Genomic DNA, 27,020 nt, shown 5'->3' on the forward strand with positions numbered 1-27,020 from the left:
AGACAACTTTGAGCTTGTTCTTGAGGTTGGCCAAGTTGCATTAGACATGTGGGTGTGAATCTGGCTTTTGGGAGGGGCTCTCAGGTCTATAATGCATCAAGAAGAGAGAATCATGCTCAGGTGCCAGACTTGGCTGTGTCTACCATCCCTATGGCATTGTTTGAATATCAAGACCAAGGGGAATCCCACAACTCCAGAGGCCTGAAACCAAGCTAGAAATGCAAGTGAGGGGAAGCGAGGAGTTGCTGTGTGTAGTCTAACTGAAGTCAGTGTTACCCTGTTAACATACTGGCACAGCCCATCTGATGGTATTTTGCCATACAGTTCCTGATTGCTACAAGGGAAAACTGACCTCTTGTATCCTGAGAAAGAAACAAACAGATCCATACCATCAAACAAGAGCTTGTCTTTCTAGGAGCATGCCCAGATCAGAGCTGAAAGAAGGTGATGTCCATATCATTTGCTGTGATTAGGGTAGGATTTACCTGCCATTGGAAATATTAGAATACTCCGCCACTCTGAAAATCCATCTCTGATTCCAAGAGCTTACATTCCTGCATTTGATCTTTTGATGTTGGTTTGGAATTTTTTTCTGCTTTTCCCACCCATGTCCCACATGTCACAAGGTCAAAGATACTGTGTAAGGTGTTTCTTAGAGAGAGCTGTTGACAGTGTGGAGACAAATCTCATCACTATAACTTTGATTTCTCCATTATGTTTAGCTGTTTTAGCTCTGCATGGAAGCACCTGGGACTGTCACAGATCAACATGGATTTTGTAGCAATGTATATCCCGTAGGAATGCAAGTGTTGGGTCTACTGAGGGAAGAACAGGGGAACTGGAAGCAAGTTCCAGGTTATTAAAGGAGAGAAAAGCAGAAATTCCTGAATACAGGATATAGGTTCTATCCATTGTTCCCCCACAAATACAGGGGAGACAGTGTGTAGTCAAAATACAGTGTACTGCATCAACATTCCCTTGTCCCAGACAGCATAGGGCTACTGAAGTCAGCCCACATACTAGTTAACAGATGGGACAACATAACCTTGAGAAATGTCAGGACTGACTCAGCCCTGCGGATGCATTTCACGGTCAATACATCCTGTGTCGATTAGCTTGAATTCACATCCATGATGCCTCAGTCAACCACAGCCTCACAACCGACATCAATATTTAACTCCGCACAGAAAAGGAAAAAAAAAAAAATCCCAGCAAAATCCCCTCCGGTGATTCCACAGGTCCTGTTTCTGCAGAGGGCGGGCAGCAAGGGCTCGACCTAGCACCGGACAGCAGATGTAATTTCCAGCAGGTCCACGAGGTGCCACTGCAATGCAGGGCACTGCTGCCACGCCGCAGTTATCCCGGACAAGGACTTCCCTCCGGCCTTTGTCTTGTGCTTTTGGTCCCTCTTGTCGCTTGTGTGCTTCTCGAAAATGGTGTGCTTTGGGCTTTTTTGAGCTTTGGGCAGAATTTGGGCTTTCCATTCTGATCACCTTGAAGAAACCCCCCTCTCTCCCCTTCCAAGGCTCTCCCCTCCCCCCCCGGCCTTCTTTTGGGCAGGATTGCATTTGAGCATGTGGTCAGGAAAAGTAAAATATATTAATGTAAGGAACAGTTTATGTCATGGGAAGTGGTGGCTCCTGCCCACCCAGTCCAGGGAATTCTTTAGCAAAGCCTTTCTGTGAAGCACAAGACAAGTAATCTTGAGCATTCAGGTCCTTCATGTTTGCCTTTAGGATAGGTCTGTGTGGGGTACAGGTGTTACTTCTGCTCTGCTCTATACAATGGCATGTATGATCCGCTCCTAGGGTCACCTGAAATGACTGTTCTACTTGCATGCAGGTCACTGCTTTGTGACTTCTAGCCCATTCATGAATGCCTCAGCCTGTGCCAGGGGACATTTTGAGGTGTGCACAGGGTATGTGACACAGCTGACTATGCTGCCAGTGGCTCTGGACTTAGCATTGCCTAACACAATAGGGGACCGAGTCCAACACAACTCGTGGTACCCAAGGTCCTGCAAGTACATCACGCTTCTTACCAACCTGAAAAGCCCTGTTCTCCAAGAAAGGGCAACTAACGAAAACATTCATTTTCAGGCCACTGCAGTTTCTCTGGGAGGTCTGCACAGCAAACCAACTGTGAAACAACACCATCAGTGATAGCAGAAAAGCATAAAAGGAAGAAAAGGAAATGGTAAATCCAGACAGCATTATTAACACAGCTGGTTGTAAGAAGCTGTATTTACAAATGTCTGTATTTCCACCAAAGTGGCACTTATTTGTAGTTTATTAATCAATTTAATAATAATAAATCAGTAGCTTTACATCAGTAATACTATAGTATTGAATTAATATGAATCAGGATTTTAGTACAGCCAGTTTGTCGTACAAATGAAGAAAATGGGTAGATGCTGTTTTGCAAGCATGCAGAATTATGTGGCTTCTCTTGTTATATGAAGAATCTGCAGGTAATTAGCTATATTAAAGTACTTATATTGGTATCTTACCTAGGTTCATTGAAATGTGGTTGACCCTTGTTCTGCATTCCTAAAGTTTCATTTATGGTTAAAGTACTGTCTATGACAACAGCTTAGATTGTGCCATCAAGCCAGTAAGGTCTGGCTGCTTCTGTGCAGGCAGGAGCAGTCGCTCTTCTGCAGGTGTGCAGCTCTTTGACAAAACCTCCTGCTTTGCCTTTTCATGCTCAGTTCAATCCCTGGATGCTGGTTTCTTGTCTGTCACTATCACCTACACAGTTCCTCCAGCATGCATCTCCATCTCCCTGCTGTGTTGACCTTTTACATGTGTGACAAAGATGCCCTCTATTCAGCAGAGCTTCTTCATTCTGGTTTCCTTATTTTTTTTTTATTTAAAAGCTGTAAAAACACAGTACAGTGGACTCTTAGGAAAAAGGAGTAACACGAGAAGTTGAATAATAAAAAGTGACTTAGCTGTGAAAATTAAAGGTTACTAAAGAAATAGGTGTTTTGTTAGGAATTTAAAGTTTAATTTCTCCAATTTAATTTAGTTGCTAACAGACATGTAGAAAATTATCCATTAGAAGTATTTATAAACTCGTTTTTGGAAAACATGGCATTATAAGCAAACTAGGTCGAGCTGCCTGAAAGCTCATAGGGACTTGGCAACCTGCTGAGAGGTGTTTGATGGCACATGCCCATGCAAGGGATTGCTGAAGTGACCAGTGGAGAGCAGAAGACTGACTGCTCCACAATACAAAGGAAGAAACTGGGCATCTGCTAAAAGAAAGATACAGTAATGCAAAGGGGGACAACATGAGTCAGACAGCTGTTGTCCTCTCCTGCCATAGGTAAGGCTGGAAAGAAAGAAGTCTACAGGACAATCAGGAGAAGCTCAAGCAGGAGCATTTTGACACATTTAATTTGAGAAACACCACAAGGCAATGGTATGTGAGTGTGAGACTTCACACAGACATAGGTCCTGAAAAACGTAAGCAAAGTATGGCTTTCCTCTGCTTCTTCTTAATGTATATCCTTACCATATGCTCTGGGCAAGCCCTGCTCTGCTTGCTTTGATTTTAACTGCAGGTGACATGTGCCTGATGACAAAGAAGCTGGGTATCTGTGATAGAATCAATAGAGGAAAATTAAATTAGATGAAAAATGGGGGGATGGGGAGGTGGTATTAAACATCCTTTTCCTTCTTCCTCCAGGAGGCCTATGTTGACAAATAGCTGAGCCCTTCTGACTGATGTGTCAGTTTGATAAGGAGAGTCTTGACAAAAGGGAGAAGTCATTTATCACGATGATTTAAAACATCACATTTAATCATGATTTAAGTAAAAAGCAGAGAACTTCCATTTAAATCATTGCTTACATTTTTGCCATATATAGGCTTTCAGGGTTTTTTCTCTTCCAAGGAAGGCTGATTCTCATTTGCTGATACCATCTGACACAGCTTTTGGCTGAGCAAGGAGTACAAACAGGACCCACAGCTATTCTACACAAAGTTACATGGTTTAACATGTTTATTCAGATTAATAATTTTTACTTTTTCTATGATATTGAAAGACAAGGAAGACTTTTTCTGAGCTAATCGCTCTTTCTTAAGATTTTGGCTAAATTACTTCTGGAAGAGAACTGGGATTCAGTTGTAATTACATCTAAGTACTGTATGTGTACTGCAAAAGAGAAGGTTTATCAAAACATGTCCAGCATTTAAAACTTAAGTGATTCATTAAAAAAAAGTAATATGATCCTTATCCAGTGATTTGAATTTAACTTCTGGTCATAATGACCTTCAAGATTTTAAAAGAAATAAATCTCATTTTACATCTTGTTTATATTCATAGATTAGAGAGGAAAATTAAACTTTTCTGCCCTTCCTTTTACCTCCCAGTTCTCAGCTCTGAACAGGCCAAGTAACAGATCCAGAACAAGAAAATGATCTTCCTGCACGTTTGGAAGCGGTTTCTCTTGCAAGCTGACTTCAGCTTTTCAAAACACACCTTCTCCAGGGCTCAAATAAGGATTTCTATTTTCCCTAAGCTAGCAGCTCTACATCTTCTTAAGCTACAGTCACCTCATCTGACTTTAAATAATTTCAAATGCATTTATTTTTGTAAAGAAAAAATGACTCATGTTTTCAGGTGCATAACTGAAAAATGGCAAGGAATCAGTTTATTCCTACCTGCTGGTGAAACAGAGAAAAAGCTGGCGTTCTGTTTGATATGCTATTCTGAGGAGGCAGGTGTGCTCTTCCATTGAGGTGAGCAGCCAAAATGGCGGCGGTGGTGAGCCTCCTGGGACACCAAGCACACAGAGTTACAGAATGACGGTGGTGAGAAGGGATCTCTGGAGGTCAGCTACTCCAGCACCCTGCTCAAGCAAGGACATCCAGAGCAGGTTTTCTTAAAAAGCACCTAGATCATGTACAGGTGGCTTTGGAGTGTCTCCAGGGATGAAGGCTCCACCACCTCTCCGGGCAACCTGTTTCCTCTGGAGCTGCCTCAGGCAAAGCAAAGCATAATGAATGGAAAATTTATTTGGATCTGTTCCAAGTTATCAAAAATCAGCAACTGTGCACTGCCAGTTGTGGGAAATCTGGCAGGGACTTTTCCAGGGAGGACACAACAGCAATGTGATGGGGGCAGCAGCAGTGCCTACATGCAGCCTCCAGTGTGCTCATCACAAGTAATACACTTCCCTATGATTTCCTGACAGAAGTTACACCTCTTGGCCCAAGCCTTGCAAAAATGTGAAGTGGTGATTACTGCATACTGTGGCCTGTTTCTGGGCTGATAGGTGGGGAGTTTCTATCCTACCTCTGAGCCTCACTCATAAGGATGGTGTGGGAATATCAAATTCCTCTTCCCTTTCCCTTTCCCTTTCCCTTTCCCTTTCCCTTTCCCTTTCCCTTTCCCTTTCCCTTTCCCTTTCCCTTTCCCTTTCCCTTTCCCTTTCCCTTTCCCTTTCCCCTTCCCTTTCCCTTTCCCTTTCCCTTTCCCTTTCCCCTTCCCTTTCCCTTTCCCTTTCCCCTTCCCTTTCCCTTTCCCTTTCCCTTTCCCTTTCCCTTTCCCTTTCCCTTTCCCTTTCCGCTATCCTTATCCCTTTCCCTTTCCGCTATCCTTATCCCTTCTCATTCCCTTTCCCCTTCGCTTTCCCCTTCCGGTTCCCCTTCTCTTTTGCCTTACCCTTCCTTTCCCCTTTGCCTTTGCCTTCCTCTTTCCTTCCTTCCAGTCTTAAGGACTTTAAGTTACAGAGAACTGAGTTCCCCCATGGTATAGTCTTTCTTTTTTTCCCAGGCAGAGAAAAAATACACATACTTTACATTTTGGAAAATGCAATGAGTTCTTTTCAGCACCTCGGGATGACAAGAATAATTTCCCCACTTCCTTTAACAGAAACACATTGCTTTACATCAGCTGAGGCTCTGGTGTATAGCATATGGGAGCTTTTCAGCAGGACTTGATTGCAGCAGCAATGGCTACGTTTCAATTTTAGTGGTCATTAAAAGAGTATAAATATATTAGACTGAACCACAAAAAGAGGAAAAAATAAACTATCTGCCTCTCAACAACCTACTTTTCTCCATTTAAAATCATGGATTAACAAACAGAAGTACAGTGAAGGGAGAGAAGAGAAAGACAGAGAGAAAAGGAAGCACCATAGATAACCTAGGCACTTCTTTTCCAGTCTATATGGATATATACTTGTTGCATAGCCAAGAAGTCATCTGATTGCTTCCTCCTCTTCTATAATGCATTATGTCTTCCACATTATTTTCCTGGACAACTAAACACCAATTGCTCTATCTGATTTGCATTTGTCTAGCTGTACTTAATAGGTGTTCCAGATCTGATTCTCCTCTCTTTTGGCTTCCAGCTTGTAGCTCCACAGCCCACAGATAGCCTTATATCAACTTGCATCTTCTGCAGGGGAATGCAGAACTACATACAGCCCTCCCGCACACAAGGGAATCTGCAGCTGCTCAGCAGGAAACTCTGCTTCAATTTAGCAAATGAGAATGGCTGGGTCAGCTTCCTTGAAATAAAGAGAAAGTATGCTGGAAACAATAACACAGATCACAAATGAATAGTTTGAGGTTATACTGAGCATAATATTCTGTAATCCTTACTGGCACCAGTGCCTTAGAGAAGTGGATGGGAATGACTGACACTCTGATCTTCCTGCTGCAGGTGCCCTGCTCTCATGGCAGCAGACTTTTTCACTCTTTCTCCAGGATTGTCTCTTCTGTATATGCAAGCTCTCCCATGTTCCTTTGTCATTACCCTACTAAACTTTTTTCTAGTAAGTCAGAGGTTTCTTGGCTGCACTGTACAGCAGGCACAGCTCACAGACAGCTTCCTGCACACAATTGTCTCCTGAAGCTTATTGTGAGAGTGGAAGAAGAATTTAGATAAATAAAAGTAAGCAACAGGCTTGGAATTATTTGTTTTGTGTGTTGTTTTTTTTTTCCTCTTTTTTTTTCTCTTTTTCTAGCTACCTTCCCCACTTCCATACTTTTCAATAGCCTTGAGCATCCTGACACAGGTCTGCATCCCTTAGAAGAGTCTGGACAGAGTTCTACACCACTGTCTGAGCCCAAATTACAGCTGTTCTTCTGAGGTTTGCAGGCCATTTCCTAGAAGTGATCCATGATGCTGCGAGGTAATAGAGCTGAAGAGGCTAGGAACAGTTCTGGGAGAATTCTGCACTGCATTACTCCAACTTGCTAAAATCTCAATGTGCCCTTACCGCTGCTGTCAGAAACATCTCAGGCATCCTGGCTCACAGATATGCTTGCAGAAATCGAGAACTTAAAATCAAGTTCGTGAAATTGGACGAGGTGTTGGTGGGAAGAAGTAGGTAGTGAGGATCTGAGAAAACTTTCAGGAGAAGAGAATCCTGTGCAGAGATGTTTGGCTATCCCAGTTCGTAACAGAACTTGTCTGCTGGCACAGGAAAGGAGTAAAGTCATACAAGACTCTGCCAGCTTTAAGCTGGGAAAAAGCTGATGAGTGTGAAAAAACACCTTGCTCAGACTGCAAGGTGTGTGTGACTTGTATTTGGTGTGTCCAAGAACGGATGAATGGAGAAACAGAGAATACAATCAAACAGAAAAGGTAAATTAAGTTACCTGCAATTCCAGCTGATGAGTATGTATGTAACCAAGAGAAAGAGCAAGGGCAAAATTTATGAGAGGCTTTGAAGGCTGAGGGAAGTAAAATGCTTGACTTCCAAAGGCATCTCCAGGTTGTCAGGCATTTCAGAGCTGGCAGGGAGGAGGTCACTGTCAGATTATCAGCTTCATATGGTAACCAACTTCAGTGCGGCAGGGTGTATGGGTGGGGCATGGTAATGTGTATGAAGAGTTTAAAAAGTATATCAACAGTAAAACACCACAGGGAAGGGCAGGTACTGTAGGAGGCTTATGGCTGGACATACCAGGTAAAGTATAACGGGAGGGTAACATGGGGGTTACCCTTACTGGCCTCTTAGCAGAACCAGAAAATGCTGAGAAAGTGTGGAAATTTAGAGAAAGTTAATAATGATGGCACACTGAACTACTTGCTATCACCAGATCAGTGCCTCTTTGGCGTGAGATGTGGATATTCTGGTTCTGGTTTTCCCTGCTTGCGAACCTGCAGTAGAAAAATGGGGACCTTGATCAGTAAGAAAAGGCCTGCGAACAGACTGGAGGCTGTTAAAAATACCATACTGAAAGTCTAGAATGCATGCAATAATTCAGAAACTCCAGAGTGTTCCTGCCCCACATCATTGTCCCACATGGCTCAGTGGGGAAGCTAAGGAGACTGCAGTGAAATGCTAGTAAGAGATGGAATGCAGTGAAATGCTAGTGTAAGAGATGGAAAATTGACCTACATGAGCCAGAGAATCCTGCAAAATATGTTTTTTTTTAATGTATACAGGAAATCAGGTCTGCCAAATAGAATTTGAAGACTACAGAGTGTGTTCTGCAAATAACAGCAAAAGCTGTTTTGAGTCTGCATGATAGAATAATGGAATCATGAACCTTGGAATCACAGAGTCATGACAAGGTGTAAAAGAGTATATGGGAATAAAACTATAACAAAGACAGTCCATGTATTATTTTCATTGCTTTATTCTGCTAAGTTATCATGGGGCTTTTCACAGCTGGCACATTTATTTATAGCAGACTGAGGAAAGGAACTAATTTAGCTTGGAATAAATATATAGGCAGCATTAGAACAAAGAGATTTTTTATAATCAAAGCATTCTAGAGAAGTTTTGATTAGATATCATGTACTCCAACTGCCTTTACTTACAACAGGGGCAACTCAATCCAGTCAATTGGAGTCTTGTGCTGTTGAGCTGGCAAGATCTCCAAGGATGTCGATCCTGCATGCTTATGCATCCTTCTCTCAGTGGGGGAGTATCCTCCTGGAAAAGAGAGGACATCTCTGACTTCCTGAACATGTTCCAAAAGTTGTGTCTGTTGCTTCTTGTCCTTTCTGTGTGCTCCCTTGTGTAGTGTCTGGCTCCATGGTTAATAAGATGTTAACAAGTTCCTATGAGCAGATGGTACTCACCAAAGGGCTGAGTAGGAATTCAGGTGTGAACTCACAGGCCTGCTGCTTAAGGTGCAAACAGAAAGGGCTGCTAGGTTGCTAACTTGAGCAATGGGTTGCAGAAAGACCCATTGAGGAAATCCTGGGAACAGCCATCTAATAACTTACAATTGTGAGACTGTGATAAGTCTGCAGTGAAGACTAAGGTCACAGAGCACATATGTAAACAAAGTGTACTATACACAAAAACAATATAGCTTCTGTAAAGCTGGATACCTTCAGAGATTCGTCCATTAAAGAGTTGGAAAAAAGGGTGAATGGGGAAATCCTGAAAATCCTGCAGCAGCTCTCTGCAATAATCCTCGCAGTGTGCAGCAACATGCAGAAAAGGGAATGATCTGGGAGGCACAATGACGTAGCTGTAGGTTTTCCCAGTTCATTGCTGGGGAGTTTGATAGATTATTTTTACAAGTCCTTTCTAACTAAAACAATTTTATGGAGACAAAGAGAAAGAGAACTGGCAAGGCAAAGGGAACCACTCTGTTCTTACTGAAAATTTTGGTGGACCTGCAACTTAGGCACTGAGTGTAGATCTCATCTCTGTATCTCAAGAAGGGCATGCTGGAGATAGAAAGTGAGAGGAAAGGAGGAATTCAGGTGATCACTGAGAGGCAACCGTCACTTTTAAAGACAGACCAGAAAACATGAGAATATTTATTTTAGGATTGGGCTGGAGGGTGTGAGACAGATGTGGCTAAAATAAGTAAAGTAGAGGACTGATCTGAATGGAAGTGGAATGGTAGTTCACAAAACCCTGTAACACTGGGGACAGAGGGCATTCCATGAAACCTGGAGGAAAATAGTTTAAAATAGAGAAGAAATAAACTGTTTCTACAGAAGGGGAAAGGAATTTTTTTGAATGGGCTGAAATAGGAGGTTATTAAAGGATAGCTTAAGAAAGAAATTGGCAAAACTCATGGACAACAAATGCATTTGTGGAAAATACTGGGTGGAGCGGAGATATTCATTCTGGTATCCTCACTGCAATTATAGATGCAGAAGACATGAAAAAACTGCACTGTGCAAAGTGAATGGATTTATGTCTTCTTCCTAAGTAGCAGTTCCTACTACCACAGCTGTGGACAGGATACTGTCCAGGGGGTCTACTGTTCTATGGTTGCAGAGCATTTTTTTATGCTCTCCAGTCCATGAGAGTGATAAGAGTGGTTCCCTCTAGGTCTCACAATTTTTCTCTAGTATGCTCTCTCTTCCTACCCATGTGAGAATTATGTGATGGACAGTGTGAATCATATGTTTGAATAGGAAGGGACCCTTAAAGGCCACCTAGTCCTACTCCCCTGCAATGAACAGGGACACCTACACACCTCAGTCAGGTGCTCAGTGCCCCATCCAGCCTGACCTTACACGTTTCCAGAGATGGAGCATCCACCACCTCTCTGGGCAACCTGTGCCAGTCCTTCATCACCCTTATTGTTAAAAACTTCTTCCTTATATCCAGTTTAAATCTCTCCTTTTTTAGTTTGAAACCAATTCCCCTTATCCTGTCACAACAGACTCTGCTGAAGAGCCTGTCCCCTTTTCTTATAGCCCCCTTTTCATATTGAAATGCCTCTCTCAAGACTCTCCAAGCTTTCTCTATGCTAAACTGCCCCAGCTCTCTCAGCTTGTCCTGACAGGGAAGGTTTTCCCTCCCTTGAATCATTTTTGTGGCTCTCCTCTGGTTGTGCTCCAACAGGTCCACGTCTCTAAATGCAATGGGAAAGGAAATCATGTGGGACAGTTGAGTTGGAGAGCATCCTGCCTGATGGCAAGCTGAACAGTGCCTCTCCCATCTGCCCCTGTAGCTATTCCAGATGCAGCTCAGCAGCAGGCATAGCAGGCATAGATCCAAGTGCTATGCACATCTCAGAGCACATGCACCACGAAAAAGATGGGGCAAAGAAGCAAGACTTGCAAGGGAGGACAAGTGAGCAGGAGCTGGCTGGCCCCACTCAGCCCACGTGGTAAGACAAGTCCATTTCACTCCACAACTGTTCCTGACTGAATTGTTTTATTACAGGGTTAAAAGCTGGGCCAAATAAAGGGTCAAGTTATTGAAAAAGTATGGGAGGATGAAACAAAACAGAGAAGGAAAGAAAGTACTTGTCTTCAATGCGTGAGATGTCTGCCTCATAAATTCAGCATCAGTTTCCTTTGGTCCCCAAACCAAGTCTCCTCTAATGCTATTTGCAGATATGGATTGCTGTCTTTTTCATTACTGTTATCAAATGATGCATTTGTGGTGCAGCTCCAGAACCCTCTCTGCCCTGGTAAGTGGATTATGTATCCTGGTGCCAGCACTACTTGACTTATACTTTTAATACTAAAAAAAAAAAAAAGAAAAAGAAAAAGAAAAAGAAAAAGAAATAATGAAATAATGAAATATCTCCCAGGCTTCCAGATTTTTTTCTCTTTCCTTTTCTAAAAGATCTAATTAAGATATTTATATCAAAACAGACAGTAGAGACCTGACCTCTGCTTTGTTAGCAAAATGTGACAAAAGACACTTTGCTAAGCAATTGCACTCACCACTAATGCCAGCTAAACTTCTGGGAAATGCTGTCCCTGTTTCTTCCCACTGCTTAGATTTGAGCCAAGCTTGACAAGATGCACAAGCCCTCAGCAAGCCAGCTGGCCATCTCATGCCACTGCAGCTCTGCATCCCCCTCCATCACCAGTGCAAACACTTCTCAGCTCTGAGGCTGCTGGAGTAGAGAAGGAAAAGGTCCTTTGTCTCTCTGCCTGGTAGAAGTACAGCCATACCAGCTGCACACAGGCAACACTTCAAAGCATGCCATATTATGTCAGGTTTGGCAGGCCCACCTTGCCAGCAGATATGTTCCTCCAAGATGCCCCAAGAATTGAACCACTGCTGTAACACCCAAGTTCTATGTGATCCATTTTTCTTGATAGCAGCTGGCTTTAGCAAGCTTGACGGGGACTTCATCTGGATTGAGAAAGTACTTTGTCTGCAACTTTAGATGTAGTCAGAGGACAAATATAACAAATACCCAAGGTAATTCCTCTGAGAGTGTCTGTTCAATTAGCAGAGGTGATTCTTGTCTAGTAGGATGATGGGAGCAGCAGGAAAATGGTCACCGAGTGGAGGTATGGGTAGGAAATGGACTCGATGGTCCTTATGGCTCCTTTCCAACTCAGGGTATTCTATGATTTTGTTAAAAGAAATTCCTGCCTTCAGCTGAAGTTCTGAAAACTTGATGGCTTTATGCTCATTTGCTCATTATTGTCCCCAGTTTCCAGACTGTGCCACTACAGTTAGGAACTCCCACACCATCTCCACCGCAGTTACAAACTCCACCTCACATCCTGACCTCTCCACTCTCAGTTTCTTCACTCTCTAAGGCTATCCTGGCATCACGTGCAATGAAGCCTCAGTTAAAACCCTACTAGACACCAGTGGGGCAGGACTGAAAGGGTTTTCTGAGATCAAAAGTATGATATAAAAATAACACCAGAAAAGAAAAGCAGGCTCTGCAATGCGCTGTTTGAGTAACAGTGGTATTAACCTCAAGAGTGACATAAAGGGTAGAAGCATGAGCTACAATCGATTTTTTTTAATAACATCTGAAAAAGAAAAGAAAAAAATGTTGGATAGCTGCTGAGCAAGGTCTATAGTATCCAGCATGTCAGACTCATACTAATGAGATAGCATCTGAGCAGCCATATGGGTTTGTGCCCTTCAGCAACTTGAAAATCTTGGTTTTCTAGATCCTTTAAGAGATTGTCAGAATGCAGAAGGACAGAGAGAAAAAAAATACATGATGAGATCTTCAATAGGTTGAAAGTTGTGCTGCTTAATTGAAGGCAATAGAGCTATACCAGTCAAACTTTAGTCCATAAAGATTCCAGAGACTTCAAAAGCCATAAATGGTCTGATCGACATCCAAAACTTTATAGCTACTGCAAAGAGTCTTGGGGTCAGAAAATGCAGAGCACAAAGAGGTTTCTGTCGTTTTAACAGACTTGACCTGCTGCTGGCCTGTGTCATTTCAAGTTTTCTATTATTTAATACATTGATCAGTTGGTCAGGATGAATGCGGAAACATAAAATCAAATGCAACACATTAAAAATCAATCAGAAATAACAACAAGCACAAAAATGCAGCCTGAGAAGACAGTGGGATCTAGCCCAGGGGGAATACAAGAAGAGACTGCCTTTGATTTAAGAGCTAGGAACTCTGTTTATTTGAGGGGAAGAATTACATCATGGTCTAGCTATGGCACTAAGAAACATTTTATGCAGAGAGAGATCATTACAGCAAAAGCATGGAGTCAGCCACTCACCCTACAGGAGTAAGAAAGACACGGTGTCAGCTTGTGTCTACGTAGACTAGGAGTAAAGCTCACATGGGCAGAAGGCAAGTTGTATCTCCCAGACTACTGCAAGTTGACTCGTCTAGCTCAGTTTCCATAAGGTGGGCTGCATCCTAAAACCAAATGCACCCACAGCAAGGATCTACAGCTCTCCCCTCGGCTCACACCTTTCAGCACTGTGAATATTATGTGCTTCTGCTGCAAGCAGTGACTGAGACACAGAGTCATTTGATTTGGGAAAAAACCTGGCTGCAATTTCAACTTTTTCTAGAGTTTTCTGCTTCTTTTTGGAAGGGCGTATGGTAAAGCAGGTTCCTTCTACTGGAGAGACTGAGTCTTCTCTTGAATTCTCGTGTCAGGTAACAATCTCCTCTAAGGCAGCCTGAGGCATTTGCATAGCAGAGTGATAGCTTATCACTCCAGGTTCCTTCTGTGTCTAACGATGCTGGCAGTCCTTGATAGAAGTCACTGTTTGATGGGGCTTGTTAGCACCACAGTTTGTCCCTTTCCCTTTTATTGACAACAGCGTCTGCCTCTTAGTTTTACTTTATTTCTTGTTTGTGAGCATTCAAGGAAAGGCCTCAGCTCCCTGGTGACAGAACATGGATTTAATGTGTGCTCATGGCCACAAGTGACTTTTTAAAAGTTTTTAATGGATTACATGAAAAAGAAAAAAAGTGGAAATGTGTGCGAATGAAGGTGCACTAAAATGCAGGCTTATAACGGTGGAGCCTTGAGCTAGACAGCTAGATGATTGTGCCTTTATAAGAAGGCTTTTTTCTCCTTTTTGTCTTCCTTCCCCTGAATAATTCAAAATCTGCTGATAACTGCAGTGACAGTAGCTGATATGTCAATGTTGCTAGCTCTTAGGCAGGGTGTTCACTGGGCCGCCAAGGCAGAGCAGCACAGCTACAACAGTGTTATTTGAATGCCTGAGTTACAACAGCTGAGAATCATTTTTACTAGTTGCAATAAATAACAACCCTGACAACTTGGCCTGGATCCAAAGTAGAGTGCAAAATTCTATGCAAGTTGTGGGAAGGAAATTATTCTGCAGGCTCCGAGCACTCCTCTGGGACACAAAAATTAATGAGCAGCACTTAAGTTTATCAGAATTTAAAAGAAAAATGTCCTCCAGCAACCCCTAGTAGTGCCTCTTTGTTGTATTAATCTTCAGAGATTGGTACAGATTTCAGAAATGAAGACAAAAATTAGAAGAGAAAAAAATATAAAAAAAGGCTTAACAGAAAATAACCATTGACTTTCAGGGCAAGGACGAGAGGATACTGAAAAATACATGTTTATCTATGTAATTCTATATAAAATAAATATATGTATATCTTTGCCTATAAATAAAGCTACATTGTATGATACATTTAATATACTTATCTATAATATGTCTTTCCACAGCAGGGTCATACTCTCAACAGGTACATGACAGCCCTTTTTCAAGCATGTGTGATGAGACTGGGAAATCCTCTATCCACAAGAATTCCTTGGGAGCTGATGACTGTAGGACTGTACCCTTGCCATTTATGCAGCTCAAAAAAACTGCAATTTCAGCAGGTAATGCAAAGCAATAGGAGGCAGAGAAAAACAGGAAGGACTTGCAAGCAAATGCCTGTTGACCAAGCTGCCTCCTATGCATAAAGAAGGGTAGGTACCTAAGGTTAATGATTATGAAATGTAGCAGAGTTGAGTACAGAGAGCTGAAACCAGGTGGTAAGAGATGTCAAGAATTCTTCCAAAAATACACAGTGCTCTCAAGGAGTCATTAATTTTGCTCTTGTTTTACGTTACATTACGTTCTACAACCAAGTTATTCCTTTCTTTCAAAAGGAAAGAGCTGGTGGGGAAAAAAGGACATTAGAGTGCTTAGAAAGAGGGAGACTGAACATGGTATGCCCTTTTCTGTCTGCTTTCCTTTTCCAGATGTTAGGGCATTCCCTCCTGTTTAGTGCATCACTCACTATTTAAATCCACTGTGTGAAACCATCAGCAATCATGGGTAAAGTTGAGAAACTTCTCTGAAGCAGTCAAGGGGGACATAGACTCAGGTGTCTCCAGGTAAATGGGGGATTTGGGCACAAAACCTCAGCTCCCTGTGTGATGCACTGACAATTAAGGACTGTCCTCACAAGTATGCATTTGGACATCTCCAGAATCAAGATCTGCTGCAGATGAGGCAGAAATGGGAGCCCCATAGGGCACTCAGACATATAAAACTGTGCTCCCTCAGGCCCAAGGTATCCAAAGATGAGAAATTAATAGAATTATAGAATCATCTGAGTTGGAAGAGACCCTTAATGGTCATCTAGTCCAACTCCCCTGCACTGAACAGAAACACCTACAGGTAGATCAGGTGCACAGAGCCTCATCCAGCCTGATCTTGAATGTCTCTGAAGATGGGGCACATGGTGTTCAAGCACACCCAGGAAATTAGCTGCTGTTATCCTGAGCTCTTGACTAGCTGGTGCTATAAGCTGAGATAGTAAGAGAGGAGGAATGACAGAGCTGAAAATACTCCCTGAATCTTCAGTTACCACCAGCAGATTTGTTCCTCACTATGTTGGTAGCATGAGCCTGGGCTAGCTTTTCACAGTGAGCTTCCATGAGGCCTGAGGTCTGCTTTTGGAAAAGTCCTTGCTGAGCTGAGAAGAAGCAACTTTGCTGCACTAGCAAAATGCTGGAAGAACGGCAAACCAGAGAAACTAGGTTTAATACAACATGAAGTTCAATGGAGTTGACTCAGTTGAGCACTGGGCTAGTATATGCTGTGAGAAGGATAATTCCTCCTTCAGGATTGTTGATTTTTTAAGATATACATCTAAAACAATTACTTTTCTTGGACTGATGCCTCTGCCTGTAAAACTGGCAGAAACTCACTTCAGCTCAAATTTCTGAGCTGTCAGTTCAAACAAAGGGCACCTTCCCTCTCTGCTATTTATTGTATCCTTCCCCTCCTCAGGTATTACAGTTCTGTGACTGGCAGTGCCTCTTATGGTGGGAGGAAAACTCTTGCATGAGAACCAGAGAGTGTAAGAGGGAACACAGATACCAGCCAGGTTCCTAGAGGAGCAGTAGAGGTGAGGGAGGAGTGGTGAGGAGACTAACTTGAAAATGAAGGTCTTTCTATCAGGATAACTGACTGTAACAACTGACCTCCATCACAAATGAACTATTTTCCTCAGGGTGCTGCCTCAGACAATTACTGCTCGTGGTATAGGAAGGCTGAGGTTCAAAACATGTTATCAGGTCACTTCGCACACATATAGGTCATAGCTGATGGTAGTAAGGGTATTTCACTGCTCTCATGGAGCTGTAGATATCCACATTTCCTCTTCTCAAGTACCCAAGGAAAACTTCAAATTTTATTTCTTTAAACTTTTTAAGCTGCATGGCTGTCAGACTGATTCTTACCCAGATTCCTCCTGGTGTTGTCTTTCACTGACCTCTATCCTCCCAGTGCAGCTGCTTCCTGACAGCACTGCAAATCTAGAAGCCAAACATAGTTGCTGAGCAAATGCTAATGTGGCTGAAAAGCCTTCTAAGACCAGGATACTGTGAAGATGCAAATATAAAGGACAGGGTACTACTGGCAGGAGACCCCAGAGCGAGAGCCAGTTACGTAAAACTCATCCTTTTAAGCTAGAAAATGCCTTTCTCATTCTGAATATTGTTGCAACTGTTGTATGTTCATTAAAATATCCATTTTTCCCTTTAAATTAACAAGTCTTGAAATCAGAATGCAAGCTAAATGAAGAGTGTCACTACTCAATGCAAGACCTTGCTCTTTTATAACCAATCACCAATACAGGTGCTGGTCTGGTTAGTCTCTTTGACATCCAGAAGGAAAACGGCCTTCCACATTTCCACTATCATATGCTAGGACTCCCTGCTTGCAGAGGGACACTGTGACATTCCATCAGACACAGTTCTCCTAGGTAAATCTATGCCACCTTTTCCCCCATTTCCTTTCTGGAAAGAAGATATGGAATTTCCATTCTGTCTTTCATCTTATAAAAAGAAAAGGGGACAAAAAAAAAAAGAAAAAAAAAAAGAGCAGATGTTTTGTTGGATAGGTATTGAATGTAGAAACACTGGATGATTAATGAGAATTTTATGAGAAGCTCTTAACATAATTAAGCATAATGTCTTTGCTGGATTTTGTCTTCTCTTTTTCCTAGTTCTATTCTAGAGCTGCCAAATTTCCACACAGTGTATGAAAAAAGGCATTGAATTGGGAGCAGACAGAAAATGAGTTAATAGTTCAGCCCTCATGCAGCTCAGCAGCTTTGTGCAACTTGTGTGCCTTCGGTGTTTCCATATCTGTGGGACACATCTTTGTGATGGGGTACAGATTTCCTTGATGAACATGAACCTTTCTGAAGGCTCACCAAAACCTAAAGGCAAAATATAGCAGTGCTGTAACATTTTCTATGTAGAGTCCTTGCCTTTTGGGCATTCTGAGGGTGAAAACATACTTTGCAGAGATGGTAATTTCTCTTCTCTTGGATATTCCCAAGAGACATGTTAGTACGGCAATGAGTTATTAACCTCCCTTTTGTGATACTTTTGAATTCTCTTTGACAAGTTAAATGTGTTGAGCTTCTTGAGGATCCTGTAGGATATCCTACAGATTTCTGTATGACCCATATCTTATGGTCATTTCTTCTCTTCCAAAGCTGTTCTTCAGCCATTTTCCCTTACTCATACTGACTAAAATGCACAGCAATTCCTGGAGAGCTAAAAATTACACATATTTAGTGATGAAACAATCACAAATTCAGACCTTATAAATGTCGGAATCGAGAGACTGCACATGTAGTTATACATCACCCAAGACTTCTTGCCTGCTACCTTCACTTCTGTATTTTTGTGTCTTAGTTCTTTGTCGTTTTTATGAGAAAGTAATTCCAGAATGATAGTGGAAATAACAGGCAAGGAGAAAGAGAGTCCATATAGTTGGGAAACAGTAAGACATTCTTCAGAGTCCACCTTCTCTGTGTTTAAACTAAGGTCACCATGCTCAAGAAGAGAATATTTTTATTGAAGTGACTGAGCTGAGTGGAAGCATCTCCTTTGCAGACTACTCAGAAGAGGTACTCTGAGTTAAGAATGCATCTGCCAGCCTGCCACATGTAGAAAGCACCTCCATATTTCACTGCAACTTTCAGTGTTTTTTAGTGTTTTTTAGAGAACAAAAGTTTTCTAACAGATTGAAGTGTTGTCTATGGAGAAGGATGCATCAAGAAATCACTAAGACCTTCTCTATGCACAACACCAGAACTGTTCAACTGCAGAAAAGACTTTTGGGAAGACTCTGCTGATAGCATTTTATGCCATGTGTCTATGCTAAAGACAATCCTACCTATTCTGAATATCCTATGTGACTGTGGTGTTGTATAATGTCTGCTCAAATAAAATGTCTGTACGTTGGCCCCACATGCATGGGTATCCATGGCATTATGCATAACACTGGAAGAAACTGAAGCAGTGGTTGGCATGTAATATGGGTGGGAGTTATAAGTCTGGTGTCAAATATATAACCTTCTAAGTCAGTGGGAAATCCTGTTGGGCCACTGTAGACGATTTGTCAGCACAGAATGAGAAGAAAAACAATCCAAATTAAACAAAAGGTGTACGTTCCTTGTGTAGTAATTAAACTGCTGAGCGCAGTGTGTGGGCATTCTCTTTCTGAGTTGAAAGGGTCATAATTCTTCTGAGTTTAATTGACTTAAGACAAGAATTGAGTTAAATGAATTAAGGTCCAATAAAACGAAACTGAAATCATGGGGCTTTAGAGCAATTTAACAAATCCCTTTCCAAAGTTATTCTGAATTAATTTTCTGAAATCATTCTGCGTTGACAAAGACCAAATGTTTGTCTGCAAAGGGACATTAATTTGGTTAATGTTAGGGGATTAAAATAAAGAAATAGAATGATTTGTTGTTCGCTCCTTGTGTTTGATTAACTCTCATGCTGGCATAAATATGCTAATTTAATCTAATCTGCTCTGGAGCAAGAATTGTCATGGAGTGGGCAATCAGGAGTAGTTGTTCCAGAACAATTCCTGGTGTACAAAAATGCTGAAATCTGCAGAAAATCTGTTCCAAACTGCCAGTCCAAGTTTAATTTCTTAATGTGTTGGATAGGAGTCCTTTTTTACCTTTGCAACTTAATAGCACAGAAAAGTGATATGTGCTTCTTCTGGCCACTTTAACACCATTATCTCTCTCTCTTTTTTTTTTTTTAATGGCTTGAATTTGAAATAGATAAGAAAAAATATAGACAGTGATTTAAATTCTGAAGCAGTATTAGGAAAGCATTTCAAGCTAACTGTGATATATGTAATTGAAAATCTATAAATATATCAGGCTGAACCTGGCTAAATCAAAGCCAGGTTTACTTCTATCACTAGTAATCTTTGAAGTGGTGCTGTTCCTCTGTTCTTTTTCTCTGCTCCCAACCCCCACTCCTTGAAAGAGAAAATTGGACATTTCTTTTAATGCAATTATAGCTGAAGATACCACTATGTGTATAATTTTGGTAACAGTAATTTGTTATATTTAATAAAGAGCAGCTAGCTAAACAAAGTGAATGGAGAACTGCACAGCCAGACATACCCGTGAAAACGGAGAGGAAGACAGACCCTTTCTGCCTGCCTTGGGGGGCCAACACAGAGTTGTTCTCAGACTGATTACCTCAGAAAGTGAAAGCTATGCAGAAACAATGTGTGCATCCCAGCAGCCCCAGCATGTTTTGAATCTGCTGGATAATTCCAATGCAGTTTGACTGGGAAAGAGAAATCTTTGTGATAACTACATTCTCCCAGTCTAGGAGGGTGGTGGAGAAGTCTCTGCTCACTTCCCTGCAGAGAAGGGAGGTTGTGCTTGGTGTAACTGAACCCACACAGGAGGAACACTGGAAAAAGTGATTCATTCCACCCCTCAAGGAGTGGCTTGGTGCTCATCACAAGACATATCAAGCTTTGTGCAAGTGGTGGGAGAACACAGAAGTTTTGTTGACTTTGATGGTTTCCATTTGGCCCGCATCTTCACTTGACCAATGAGGATGTCAGCTCCTGCAGTGGTTAGCTGCTTCTTCCACCATGGCAGAAAAGGGGTTAGACATGAGGAACTAAGGCACTGCAGCTCGAGAAAACCTGCACTTTAGTGCTTCAAAATTGCCCTCAGCCCTCAGAGCCTCAATATGCAGTGCTGAGCTAGCAGTGGACTAGAGATGGGACAGCAGTGTAGGAGCTCTGCAGCAGCATGTGAAGGCAAAGGGAAGTTGTGGGGAGCTGGCAGGGGTGGAGGTCATAGCAGTGTTTAGCAATTAATATCCTGTGGCAAACTGGGGCTGTAGCTTGCTCCCTTCTGGGCCAAATTGTGTTCAGCTGCAAACCAACCATACACTCTGGCCCTCCTGCACTCTCAGAGCAAGGCATGCTGTACATTCTGGGTGGCCTCTAGAAACAGAGGAGTCTGAGCAACACTAAATCTCATAGAAATGCTGTTCAGTTCTGTAGCTTTTTTGCCGCCTTTTTGGCTTTTGTACAGCTGATGAATTATTTAGTAAATAACCAACTGTCTTAAGAAAACTGCTTTGACTGCCTGTGTCCACTGAGATGCTCTGGTGACATTCAAGAACAAAAGCAATTTAGAGAGGGAGAAATACCAGAATAGGCTCTTAGTAAGTCTAGGAATATTCACAGTGCAGGCTGTGCATTGAAATTTGAACATTGCACAATGAATAAATTGTGGCTGACATTTGATCAGTGACTCATTGCCTGAGTATTTAGAGAAAAAGTATTGATCCCTGTGTGCTGGAAAATCCCAAAAGTTTTGATTAAAAATGCCTATTTCATTATAGCCTTTAGGAAAAAAGAAAAAGACTTAAGATCTTTCTTGTTATGGCTGCTGGGGATTTCTTGACATTCATTCTGGACTCTCTTTCTAAGCTTGCATATAATTTACCCTTTTTCTTGTTTTCTCCTTCTTATTAAATCACCACATTACAAGAATATTTCCCTCCCTCCCCTCTATTATATATTTTTTTCTGTCTGATAGTGGCACTATTGCTTGAAACTTGCTTCTAGACAAATTTAGACAGTGGGCAAGGAACAGGCTCCCCAGGGCAGTGGTCATGACACTGAGCTTGTCAGTTCAAGAAATGTTTTGACAATGTTCTCAGAGATAGGGTTTGCATGTTGGGTGATGCTGTGTAGATCCAGTGGTTGGAAGACTATAAAGGTGCTGCTAAGCTATGTAGGGATGGGGTCAGAAAAGCCAAGGCCCAGCTGGAACTGGACTTGGCAAGAGGTGCAAAGGAGGATATGAAAATTTTATTGAGGTACATCAGCTGGAAGAGGAAAGTCCAGAAGGGCACACTCTCCATAGTGAACAATACAGGCAGGCTGTTTACAATGGACAAGGAGAAGACTGAGAAATTCAACAATTTTTTTGCATTAGTCTTCACTAGCAACTGTTCTACATACAGCCCTTGAGTTCTGAAGGTGGAAATCAAAGGAGCATTGCTCCTCCTGACTTAAGCAAAGATCAGCTTTGCAACTGCCTGAGGAACCTGAACATCCGTAAGATTGTGGGTCCCAATGAGATGCATCCCAAGTCCTGAGGGAATTGTCTGACATAGTCATCAAGCCATTCTCAATTATACTTGAATAGTCATGGCGGTCAGGTGAAGTCCCTGTGACTGGAAAAAAGGTAATGCACTCATTTTTAAGAAAGATAGAAGGAACAACCCAGGCAACTACCAACCTGTCAGCTTCAACTCAGTACCCAGGAAGATCATGGAGCAGATATTCCTCGAAGCTTTGCTAAGGCACATGGATGAGAGGAGGTGGTATGAGATCACCAGTATCAAGGGCAGATCTTGTCTGACAAACCTGGTAGCTTTTTTGATAATGGAACTGCGTCAGTGGACAAAAAGTCACTGAAGTCATCTATCTAGACTTCAGTAAGGCGTTCAACACTGTTCCTTACAACCTCCTTCTCTCCAAATCGGAAAGATATGAGTTTAATGAGTGGACTGTTTGGTAGATGAGGAACTGGTTGTGAGATCCTATTCAGAGGGTGAGTCAACATCTCAGTGTCTAGATGGAGACCAATGATAAGTGGTGCCCTGCAGGGGTTCACTGGGACCAATGCTCTTCAACACCGTCATCAATGACATCAGCAGTGGGGTCGAGTGCATGCTCAGCAAGTTTATGGATGACAATAAGCTGTATGGTGCAGTTGACACAACTGTGGGACAGGATGCCATCCACAGAGACTCAGACAGGCTCAAGCAGTGAGCCTACGTAAAACTGATGAACTTCATCATGCTCTGAGCACCAGATACTGGTGTCCCTGTTCACTGTAGGGGAGTAGGACTAGATGGCCTTTAAAGGTCCCTTCCAAATCAAAATATACTATGATTCTGTGAATCTGTGATCCTTTAGTGTTCCTTTCAACTTTGTATATTCTAGGATACTGTGATACTTTTTGAGTTGAAAGCTGTCAGATGCCTCAGGAAGTTATGGAAAGTAACGATCCCTACTTTAATTTTTGGGGAGTGTAGTTTTTTTCCTCTGAGCACCCTATCCATTTTTCCTATAGAGAATGAAGTCCATCTTCTTGCTGTCTGCACCACAAGAAAACTAAGTTGTTGTTTCCATACTTCTTCCTCCCTTTAGGAAGGTGGGGCAAAAGAAGGAATGTATTCTGTAGGCATCTACCACACAGAGTGTATTCCTTGGGGCTGTGGTCTGGATGATCAGTGGTGCACAGTCCTGGTTGTGGGCTTCTTCCCCTGTCCAATCTCCCACCTTCATGGTTCAAAATTTCACATCAGGAAACCTTGTGGTTTTGGGAATCAGAGTCCTTACAAATGCTCTGAAGCAATGAAGGTTAATAATGTGTATGCAGAGCTAGAACTGAGCTAAGGAGTTTTAGGGTAAGACAAATGACATGTCTTCTCCTCCTTCAACCAGAGACTTCAACACTTTGCTGTGCCATAGGAAGCTGCTGCCACTCCTTGATTCTGACACAACTCCTTGGCTGTGCCACTTGTGATCTTCCTTGAGGGACTTCGTGTTGATCTAAAGTCTTACAGAATGGATCTTCAGCGTGCACCACCCAGAATATCAGCACCCATTTTCTGTTCATGTAGCATTACAAAAAGCTCCACGTTCTGTGCAGCTCTTAGAGATAAAATGATAGTTTTCATTGTTTCACTGCACACAAATTAACACTAGAAGTCACCAGGTGAGTCACTCAAAACAGGTCCTAAAGCAAGGAGGGCTATTATGGAAGACATGGATCTGTATTCATCACAGGTGATTTATCTAACCATCAAGTTATTTTCTACTTCCCATTTTAATACTTGCAATTATTTTAAAACCACCTCTCAGATGGCAGACCATTTTTGTCATCTGGCAAGAAAAGGGATTCTTGGCATTTTGGAAAGAGAGTTAAGGAATATGAATAGGTTGGAATTACACTACAATGCTGTCTGCCAAAGAAAGGTATGACACTTAATTAGCCTAGAAGTACTTTGATTTTTATTGGAAAAATTAGTATAAGAAGTATATATTAAGCATTTATCTCCTCTTTTAAATGAGAGAAATCAAAATGTTTAAATCAAATGGGAAGGCTTTAGAGACCATGTTTTGTGCAGGAATAAGTTCACAATGAATAAAACAGGTGTGGGAATCAAAGGTGTGTGATGAGGCACCAGACTGCTCAAGTTCTGAGCATTATTTTTCAGTTTAGCTGATCACACTTTATCAAGGAGCTGTCTGCCAGGAGCAGGCAGGGAGCAGCCAGGCTCACCTCACTGAGTCTGCTGCAGCCCCACATCCTTGATCATCAGACAGCTCTGCTCAGAGGAAGATTTCACTTCTGGCATCATGCCCTCCAAGTCCAGACAGAGCTTGTGTCCATGAAGAATTAAACAGGAAGGTATTGGTGAGGTTTGTATGCCTGCCACCAGATCAGCTTATGTGGCTGGAAGGATTTTGGTCTTCCTGGGTCAAGCACTGCTTGCCTTGCACTTTTCCATTTCTGTATTTCAGTACTTCAGCTGGATTGTTCTGCTCTTCCTTGGTTTCTGCTGCCCCAAGTGGGTTAAGGTTCATTGGCAGACAAAAAGCAGGGGCTAATGTCCCTTTGTCCCTGTATAGACAGGTGGCTGTCACTGGAACACTCCAGCTTTAGGGTAGTAGTACAATAACACTGAACACAAGATCCAGTCTTGCTCTTTCTCCCTGCATTGGGCAGTGGAAGAGAGAGGTGGGAGAACAACAATTGTGTCAACTCTCTTGCCAGCTGGAGGGAGATTTCTGTGGGCCAGGCGGTGCCAAGGCGGGAGTAGAGCACAAAGATGCCTCAGTGTGCAGGAGGCATGGTCTGCGCGGGTGCACAATCCCAAGTCCCCATCTCCAGGCCGTGTAGGAAGACTGTGCATGGATATCTTGCCGTGTAGGGAGGTCTGGCTCTTTGCCTAGCAATCATCTCTCCTTTCAGGGAGATGGTCACACACTAGGGCAGAAATGCTGAAGCTTGAACTCATATTGCTCTGAGGAAAGGAAGTGCTTCTGCAAGTGGGCAGTGAATTTTCACAGCCGACATCATTAGGATAAAAGCTTTGTGTGATGGTGCACTACCCAGCCCCCTTTCAGCAGGACAAAGGCTGGCATTTTAAAGCACAGCCATTTTTCCTTGGCTCCTCTTCAGTGCTTTTCAGACTGGGGAACATCATTCAGCAAGTTTAGAGCATTGGTGGGACAGTAAAAAAAAAAAATAAAAAGTCTCTATGTCTCTGAAGGTGAGAAACAGAGAGGAAATGAAGGATTAATCTAAAGAAAACCCGGAACAAATCATCCAGCACAAGAACAAATAATAAGTCTGACCCGTTCTAAGAAGTCCTCTCATTATTCTTCATCCTGAAGAAGAAACTATTTGCTTGGCTGGCAGATGCTCTCCCTCCCTTCTTGCACACTTCACTGACATTTATTTCCTTCTCAATTTATTGTAACTCAGTCCAAAAAACATACTCTATGCAAAGTAACCAGTGTTCACATCTATCTCTGATTTAGCCACAGGTTTGTCAAGGCTGTAGATCATAAACTATTTTTTTAACATGAAGCCAGGCTTACATTTTTCTTCCTTTATTTGGGATTGACATTCTCACTGGAGCTGACATTCCCACTGGAGACACTGCGTAAATGACCTTTCTATTCAGGACAGAGAGACACAAGCAGTTTAATTTGGAGTAGAATGATTTGATAGAAGTGGTATGGACTCAAAAAAAGAAGATGCCTGGGAATTCAGGGAGCCACTTTACCTCTTTGGGTTTTTTTTGGTCTTTTTTTCTGTCTTGCCCTGCTAGGCCATTTCTTTCCTTCTGAAATACCCACATCTGGCTATTTGAAGGATGTATGCTACAATAGAGCACTGATGCCAGCTTGGACCCCACAGCATTGCTGCAAATCAAAGAATCATAAAGTCCTGCATGTCTAGCCTTAATGAGGCAGTCCCACTTCATGTTGGCGAACATGTCTGGTGATCTGATTACCTGTTTCTGCACATGCTGAACAGCTGAGAACAAGGAAGCAACTCCAGTAGGAATCTCTCATCTGGGGCATCTGTCTTTTAGACGAATTGGAGGCTGGAGATTATCTACAAATTTGCAAGGAATTAGATGTCTTGAATGGACTAAACATTAGGCTGGTGGTTAACATTAGAGAAACATTAGGTGGTTAAAATTAGATAAACTCTTATCCCCGAAAAAGGATAGTTTTGCATTCAAAAAAGGGAAAGGAACTATAAGACATATAGAGATGAAACTGATTATATAAACAGCTCTAAGTAGAAAGAAAAATTAATTCAGTAAACTAAATTCTTGTTGCCAGTGTTTTGTTATTTACTTCTGGTGGTGCCTGTTTATTGAGTAAAAGAACTTTCTTCTTGTTGTTAATGAAATACAAGCAGATCCTTCTGAAGTCTTTGTCTTGCTTAGGCAAAGAAGCACTGAACATCAGAATACGCTCCTTTGTGCCAGGAAACCTAGTGTGATAAATGAGCCTGCTGGATAAAGGTTAATTGCTACCCACAGAGTACAATATTATACTGATGAAATTGTAGATGAGAAAATCTAGAACAAGCACATTATGCCAGAGCTGAACATTTTATGACATTATTCTGTTATGGGTTTTTTCACTGTCAGTTTTGGGAAGAAATATCTTAGATATGTAAAACATACCAGAGAATTCTCCAGTAGATCACCAATCCATGAAGTGGGATTTGCCTTTATGAGAAAGGATTTATCAAAATGAAGATGTTCTGCAATAATACACTGATGTACATAAATCTCTGCAAATAGACCCCATTGCTCTGAGCTTCATGATATCATCACAAGTTGATGCTTCTACCAATGTTAGTGTCTTCCTGTCTTTTCACGTTGCTCCTGCATTTGGGGCATTTTGGAAAAGATTCCATGAATGAAGTTTACTCTTGCAGTTCCTTCTCATTATCTTTCCATCTCATGTCTGTCATACTCACCAGGCCTCACACTGATTTGCCACTGCA

Source organism: Tympanuchus pallidicinctus, unplaced genomic scaffold (genome assembly GCF_026119805.1).
Source record: "Tympanuchus pallidicinctus isolate F22 unplaced genomic scaffold, pur_lepc_1.0 scaffold4, whole genome shotgun sequence".
NCBI classification, from domain to species: domain Eukaryota; kingdom Metazoa; phylum Chordata; class Aves; order Galliformes; family Phasianidae; genus Tympanuchus; species Tympanuchus pallidicinctus.